The following is an 8918-nucleotide window of genomic DNA, read 5'->3' on the forward strand; positions in this document are numbered from 1 at the left end:
TTGGTACTTTCTTAGAAAACTAACCGGGCAGGGACACCTGGGTGGCTCAGTCAGTTGAGCCTCTAACTCTTGATTTCGACTCAGGCCATGATCTCAGCGTCGTCAATGCAGAGCCTGCTGGGGATTCTCTCTCTACTTTTCCCTCTGCCCCTCCCCCTGCTCCTGCGCGCTCTTTCTCTCTCTCTCAAATACATAAAACCTTAAAAAGAGAAAAGCTAACTGCGCAACTATCAGGTGACCCAGAAATTGCACTCTTGGGCACTGGTTCCAGAGAAATGAAAACATCTTCACATAAAAACTTATACATGTGGGGCGCCTGGGTGGCTCAGTGGGTTAAAGCCTCTGCCTTTGGCTCAGGTCATGATCCCAGGGTCCTGGGATCGAGCCCCGCATTGGGCTCTCTGCTTAGCAGGGAGCCTGCTTCCTCCTCTCTCTCTCTCTCTGCCTGCCTCTCTGCCTACTTGTAATCTCTATCTGTCAAATAAATAAATCTTTAAAAAAAAAAACTTATACATGTATGCTCACTGCAGCTTTATTCATTATTATGAAAAACTAGAATGAGCCCAGATGTCCTTCAGCAGGTGAATGATTAAAGACAATGTGGCACGTCCCCAGCCACCACGGACTACTAGTCAGCCCTAAAAAGGGCTGACCTGTTGACTAATAAATGCAACAACTTGGATGAATGTCTTGGAAAGTATGCTGACTAAAAAAGGTTCTATGCCGTAGGAATCCACTTATATAACATTTGGAAATAATAATACTTTAGAAACAGAGGACAAATGAGTGACTGGCAGTGGTTTGGGAGGGGGTGGGGGAGTGGGACACGGTTATAAAAGGGCAACACTGAGGGATGCTGGTGGTGACGCTAGGGGTGGACCCCCGAACCTACACATGTGCTAACACTGTATAAAACCAAACACACACAGGCACACACACAGGTAAGAACAAGAAAAACTGGCATAACCTGAATAAGATAGAGAGACCACATCACTGTTCACATGCTGGTTGTGATGTTCCACTATGGTTAGTTTTGCAAAATGTTACCACTGGAAAGAAACTGGACAAAGTGTAGGGGGTGCCTGGGTGGCTCAGTCGGTTAAGCATCTGCCTTCAGCTCAGGTCATGATCCCAGGGTCCTGGGATCAAGATCCACGCCGGGCTCCTGACTCAGCAGGGAGTCTGCTTCTCTATCTGCCTCTGCCTGCCACTTCCCCTGCTTGTGCTCACTCTGTCAAATAAGTAAAATCTTAAAAAAAAAATAAAGAAAGAAACTGGACAACGTGTATAAGGGATCTCTCTGTATTATTTCTTACAACTGCCTATGATTCTACAATTATCTCAATAAAATGTTCAATCTGAGAAGAATATACATAATGTGGTAAGTTGGCATTGAGGTAAAATTATATATGTAAATATAATTTAAATGTATTAAGCAAAAACAAGAAAAAAGCTATGAGTGGGGCACCTGGCTGGCTCAGTGTATAGCATGGGACTTTTGATCTCAGGGTTGTACGTTCAAGGCCCATGTTGGACACAGAGCTTACTTTAAAAAAAGAAACTGCAAAAAAAAACCAAAAAACCACCTATGAGTTAGGTTACAGGGGAGAGAAGTATTCTAGTCCCTAGGGACTGCTTTTACAAGTATGACAGTGACACCCTCAAGAGAACAAAAACAGGTAAGTATGAGGAGATACGACAAGAGGTACAAAGGAGACTAGAGGAGTAATCAGTGGACCCTATTTAGGGAACCAATGTCTGTAGCTTCTCATTCAAAAAAGCTACATGGTGCCATGTGGTTCAGACAAATCTGACCTTGGCCTTTGCCTGGCTGGATGACTTTAAACTAGTCACGTAGCTACGAAGGGCCTGTCTCTGCTCTGTGAAAAACAGGGGGGTCACAGAGCCTGCCCTCCAAGACTACCATAGGGATCAAGTAAAATAATGTATGTAGGGCACCTGGATGGCTCAGTGGGTTAAAGCCTCTGCCTTCAGCTCAGGTCATGATTCCAGGGTCCTGGGATAGAGCCCCGCATCAGGCTCTACGCTCAGCGGGAAGCCTGCTTCTCTTCCTCTCTCTCTGCCTACTTGTGATCTCTGTCTGTCAAATAAATAAATAAAATCTTTAAAAAAAAAAAAGATTAAAAAAAAAAAAGCCTCTGTCTTCAGCCCAGGTCATGATCCCAGGCTCCTGGGATTGAGCCCCACATCGGGCTCTCTGCTCAGCAGGGAGCCTGCTTCCTCCTCTCTCTCTGCCTCTCTCTCTGTCTACTTGTGATCTCTGTCAAATAAATAAATAAATAAAATCTTAAAATAATGTATGTAAAGACACCTAGCCCAGTATCTAGAAGATGTTCCAGAAATATAAATTCAGGCTCAATTCTCTCTGAATAAAAATCTGTTCTCCAGAAAACATCTGATAAAATCTAATTTACAATGATAAATTTCATGAGTGCTTACTGACATTTAAAAAGAAAGGGGAAAAGAACAGAAATTTAAAAAATAAAAATAAGTAAGAGGGGCACCTGGGTGGCTCAATTGGTTAAACGTTTGTTTGCCTCTGGGTCAGGTTGTGATCTCAGGGTCCTGCCTGGGATGGGGTCCTGGGATCAGGCCCCGCACAGGGCTTCCTGCTAAGCGGGGAGTCTGCTTCTCCCTCTGCCTCTGCCCCTCACCCTGCTCATGCTCTCTCTCTCTCAAATAATAAAACAAGCAAAAGAAAGAGAGAGAGAGAGAAAGAGAAAAGAGAAATAAAAGAAAAAAATAACCTTCATTGATCACCTTTGGAGAATTCAAAGGAACCAACTCATTTTTCTGAAAACTGGTAAATAAAGAAGAGAATCAAGTCAAGCATTTAACTTGCCTTTCTTGTATGAACTGCATTCAGGTTAACAAAATCGCTGATGTGAGATAATTATTCTGAAAACTGCTCAGAGTAAGAAACAAGCATTCAATCTGATTTTCATTATAAACATGCCTCAAGGTAACCAATTAGGTAATAGGAAAAGAAGAAAAAATAGAACGTCACCACTTTGTAAACCCTCACTGAGATCAAGGACACCAATATCTGTAATGTTACAAAGGAAAGACACCTGAAGGTTAGGGGCCTCCTGATAGAAGGGTGCAGCACTACCAATGAAATATTCTTGAAAAAACTTGAACCTGAATCAGAGCAAGCATTTTTATCTCTCTAGAGTTTGCAGAAAATGAAAGGAGACAGAGGAACTGGTTAAATGTCACCACAGGAATGCAATCAGTAAAATCCTGAATGTAGGGAATTTTTTTTTCACTTGATCTTAGCCAAAAGGCCGAGAAGCAATAGGAAAATTTCTTTAAAAAAAAATTATTTTAGGGGCACCTGGGTGGCTCAGTGGGTTAAGCCACTGCCTTCAGCTCAGGTCATGATCCCAGGGTCCTGGGATCGAGCCCCGCATCAGGCTCTCTGCTCAGCAGGGAGCCTGCTTCCTCCTCTCTCTCTGCCTGCCTCTCTGCCTACTTGTGATCTCTCTCTTTGTCAAATAAATAAAATCTTTAAAACAATTATTTTACAGAGAGATAGAGAGTGTGCGTGAGTAGTGGGGGGAGAGGCAGAGGGAGTGGGAGAGAGACAATTTCAAGCAGAATCCCCACTGAGCGCAGAGCCAACACAGGGCTTGATCCTGTGTCACCCTGTGGGATCATGACCTGAGTGGAAATCATGAGTTGGAGACTTGACATACCCAGGCAGCCTGAATATAGGGCATTTCTAAAGGACAAAAATCTCTCTGGGGCACCTGGGTGGCTCAGTTGGTTAAACGTCTGTCTGCAGCCCAGGTTGTGATCCTGGAGTCCTGGGATGGAGCCCCATATTGAGTTCCCTTCTCAGTGGGGAGTCTTCTTCTCCCTCTCCTTCTGTGTTCTCCCTCTCTCTTACTCTCTCAAATAAATAAATAAAATCTTTAAAAAAATCTATTTCTTCACCAAAACGGGAGTGATGGAGAAGTGAGGAGGGAAATAATAAATTTAAGATTTGTCCACCAGATGTAACATGTAGCGCTTTGGGGACAGCAATATATTGACCATTTGACACGATACATGGCAATCATGACAATCTGACATCTCTACTAAATGCCTCTAACCTCACATGCCCAAACCCTTGATTATACCTGCCCCCTCAAACCTGGTCCTTCCCCAGGGTTGTCCATGTTACCCATCTTCACAAATGGCCCCCCACTATCTAAGTTGCTCAGGAAGCTACCTAGGTGTCATTACAATTCTCTTTCCTTCACCCCTCCCCTCTTGTTATCCAACCCATCATAACAAGTCCTGCCTCTTCTGTCTCTTCTGCCCTCATCCACCACCATCATTTGCTCGGATCACTGCAGCCTCCAAATGACCTCCTGTCTTCTTTCTTGCCCTCCTCCAATAAATTCCCTTCAATCCAGCCAGGATGATTAGTATATTAAGTATTTTACAGTTATAGGTAGGTGGGGGGGGGATTAGATGAGGGTGGTTAAAAGCACCAACTTCCAGTTACAAGATAAAGAAACACTAGGGGTGTCATGTACGTACAACATGATGGCTCTAGTCAACACTACTGTGGGATGTATGGGAAGTTGTAGGAAGGAGAGGACATCCCAAGAGTTCTCATCACAAAGAGAAAAAAAATTATATATATATATATGTATATATATATATATATACACACGCACACACACCATATATATACACCTTATATATGTATAGTTGTAATTTTTTTGTACATGATTTTTAAAATATCTCTGAGATGATAGATGTGAACTCAATTAACTGTGGCAATCCATTTCACAATGTACAGAAGCCCCTTTTTACACCGTACACATTAAGCTAGTACAGTGCTGTGTGTCAGTTACATCACAGTAAACCCAGAAAACTGAACAAACAAACAGAAATCATGAACCCTCTTACACTGCTGGTGGAAATGCAAGCTGGTACCAACCACTCTGGAAAACAGTACAGAGATTCCTCAAGACGTTAAAAATAGAGCTACACTATGACCCAGCAATTGTACTACGAGGTATTTACTCCAAAGATACAGACGTAGTGAAAAGAAGGGCCACATGTGGGGCACCTGGGTGGCTCAGTGGGTTAAAGCCTCTGCCTTCGGCTCGAGTCATGATCCCAGGGTCCTGGGATTGAGCCCCGCATTGGGCTCTCTGCTCAGCAAGGAGCCGCTTCCCTTCCTCTCTCTCTGCCTGCCTCTCTGCCTACGTGTGATCTCTGTCTGTCAAATAAATAAATAAATAAAATCTTTAAAAAAAAAAAAGAAGGGCCACATGCACCCCAAAGTTCACAGCAGCAAGCTCCACAATAGCCAAACTGTGGAAGGAGTCAAGATGCCCTTCAACGGACGAATAGATAAAGAAGACATGGTCCATATATACGATGGAGTATTACTCAGCCATCAGAAAGGATGACTACCTACCTACCATTTGCACTGACATGGATGGGACTGGAGGAGATTATGCTGAGTGAAATAAGTCAAGCCGAGAAAGACAGTTATCATATGGTTTCACTCACACATGGAGCATAAGGAATAGCGCAGAGGACCATAGGGGAAGGGAGGGAAAACGGAATGGGAAGAAATCAGAGAGGGAGACAAACCATGAGAGACTCTGGACTCTGGGAAACAAACTGAGGGTTGCAGAAGGGAGGGGGAGGGGGAATGGGGTAACTGGGTGATGGGTATCAAGGAGAGCACGTGTGATAATGAGCACTGGGTGTTATACGCAACTAGTGAATCACTGAACACTACAGCAAAAACTTAGGATGTACCATCTGTTGGCTATCAGAACATAATAATAAAAAAAAGAAATCATGTTGAGCCCAAACACAAGTACCTATTGTGTGCCAGAAATGCGCTTACTCCTGCTGAGAGAAAAATAAACCAGCTATTTATTCCCCAAAAGATAGATTAATAGATAGATAAAATCAGAATACAGATCATGTTGTTCCTGTACTTTAAACCCTCCAGTGGCTTCCTCACTCACTTGTAATAAAATCTAAATTCCTCACCTCTCCTCCATACAACACTCTACGGACCTCAGCCTTCAATCCCCTCCAGATGCTTCCCACACCCTTCTCCTTCCTAGGGCAGCTCTGGCTCCTTTTCAGTCTCAAACATGACGAGCTCAGGGCACTTATTCCCACTCTGCTCTTGGCCCAGACCACGTTTTCACCAGATCTTCACAAGGCTGGCTTCCCCTCCTGGAGATCTCACCTGAAATGCCACCTCCTCAGCGAGCCCTGAGCATTCCCTTCACAGCAACCATCACACCTGCCATCATTAGTCCGCTGTTTCCTCACAGCGTCTTGTGCCCTTTAGACCGGATGCCCTTTAAGGGTGAGAAGCAAAGAGCTCGGGCTGTAGTAGGCACTTGATGGTTATTTTGTTACTGTGATAAAATTCGGTGAGTATTTTGTGGAGCGGGAAAGCTTGCAGCTGGCGGGAAAGCTTGCAGCTGAGTTGGAGAGACAGGACTTAACATTTATGAAACAACTGGAAGCAAACGCAGCTGGCATAATTAGTGCAAAAGTGGGTTGCTCAGCCTCGGAGTACAGGAGTTGAGAAGAATTAGCATCAGCTCTTTTGCTAAGAACAAAAGACAATTCAAATACCACTTTTTCAAGGTGAAAATAGAGCCTGAGGTATTAAAAAAGAAGACAAAAATAAAGGTTCTAAAAGGCTCAAGCAAGAAGATTAGGACACCAAGTGACTGACACTTTTTCTTCTGCCCCCCCCCCCCCCGCACTGCACCCCCCCACAGGGTTATGCCAACACAGACTTTGGAAACTAGAAAGTTACAGAAAGACATTGCCTAAGAGTCAGAAAACCTGAGAGTCCCAGTTCTCCCCCTTTTACTGGTTGTTGATCTTGGGCAAGGCACCTGAGCTCTGTACCTGAGCTTCTCAGCTATATTCTGAGTTTGGGAGCGGACTTGTGAGCACTCTTTCCAGCTGTCAAGACTTTAGAATTCCAAGCAGCCCCCTCGCATACGGCCAAGCTACACAGGGACGGAATCACTGAAGGGGGGAACAAATGTCAAGGGAAAGAGACTGGGATTGAAGACTTCTCTCACCCATGTCCTGGCACCACCTGGGGTGTGGCAGGAGAAAGGGTCTGAGGATGCGCTTCCTGTCACTTATCCAGTGAGCTCCCTTCACAGACCCCAGCTCCCTACTTCCTGAATCCTGATCTGAGGAAGAGAGGGGAGACTAGCTTGGCTTTTAGAGGTGGCAAAAATTTGTGAGGAACCCTGCCCCTTGGCTCCCAGGGCAGGAAATGCCTGGCGGAAGGCGAGGCCATTAGAAAGCACCAGAACCAAGAATAAGCAAGGGGCAGAACTGCCTGGGGCATGGGGTTCCGGACCCAAACAGAATAGGATTTTAGACCAACAGGAAAAACAAAAGTAGTGGTTCCCACCACCTTCCCAGCCACAAGAAACTGGAAATGACTAGTGATTACTTTCTGATCCTCTCAGAATGCCTCCCACCCCCCCACCTCCCCCCACCCTCCACCCCCGCCTGTGAGCACATGCATCCCCTCCTGACCCATTGAGATGGCTCTTTCTGGAAGACAGACTGAGAGCTCCGGGAGCTCTTGTTCCAGCACTCTCTCCATTCTCAGGACTTGCTTTCACCTCTGGAGTTCAACTTCAGGAAAAATAACCCTTCCTTCCCGCCAATCCCACTGGCCAAAATCTCCATCAAAGCCGAGCTTCTGGCCCTCATACTAGGAATCATACTTCAGTGGAAGTAGGGACATCACTGGCTACCCCACGATGGGGAAGGGGCAAGCCCAGGAAAGGGGCGAAAGGTCCTGTTAGCCATCTGAAGTTCCCTAGGGACGGTGAGAAGGTAGAGAGGAAGGTCTGAGGAAGGCAACCTTAGGCGATACTTAGGGAGAGGGAGGGGAGTGCAGTGGGAATAGAGCAGCCAAAGCTGGAGCCCAGGGCCCTTGGCCCAGTGCCCAGTCTCTGATCTGCTGCATTGTTCAGCTATTTCCTTCCGTGGAAGTAGTAAGCGGGGTGGAGGGAACCAGGATCCAGGATCGCAGGGCTGGGGGTAAATGGAGCAGGGTGGAGCTTCCATGGGGGGAGGGGACCTCGAGTCCGTTCCCACGACCAGCTGCCCTTCCGGCAGCCATGGGACTGCGTGGGAAAAGGTCTTGGGAGTGCTGGGGACAGAGAGTGAGTGTATGTGTGTGTGTGTGTGTGTGCACGCGCACGCACACACACACAGAGGAACGTGGTTTTTTATTTATGACTGACTGTCTTGCTTGGATTTAGTCACAGGACAAAGCCCTTTGAGAAACAGTCACTAGTCTATATTCCCACTGGGCTCTGCCCCGGGAGAGGCACAAGAACCTGCCCCAATGCCTGAGAGGAGGACACTGGAGGCTTTAGGACCAACCCTCCTGGAGGAGTCTTAACTTCTAATGAATCTACCTTGGCTCACTTCCCTGGATTTATGAGAATGTTTCTGGAATCTTCTGCAGAGCTCCCAACTTCCTGGCAGAGCTCTACTACCAGCTAGATGTTGGACAGCAGGTGGGAACCAGACATCGGCAGTGAAGTCAACCATTCCCACAGCATCTCTCTAAGAAGCCTAGAGTCCCTCAGAACCGCAGATCTTAGAGCCAGGCAGCATGCCAAGAGATAAGAGATTACATGATGGTCCAGTACTCTGCCTTTAGGCAAGAAGCCTTAAAACAAAGATCACAAACTAGCAGGCAGAGGTCAAATGCATCCTGCAAACACATGCCTTGTTTGGCCAGCACAGCACTTAAGAAATTTTTGAACCAATACTGAGAGATTTCACACAAAAAAGTCCCAATTTCTACAGTCTCTTGAAGAAGATATGGCTAGCACTGATGCCATATTTCCTCCAGACAGCACTGA

This window comes from Meles meles, chromosome 6, assembly GCF_922984935.1.
Source record: "Meles meles chromosome 6, mMelMel3.1 paternal haplotype, whole genome shotgun sequence".
NCBI classification, from domain to species: Eukaryota; Metazoa; Chordata; class Mammalia; order Carnivora; family Mustelidae; genus Meles; species Meles meles.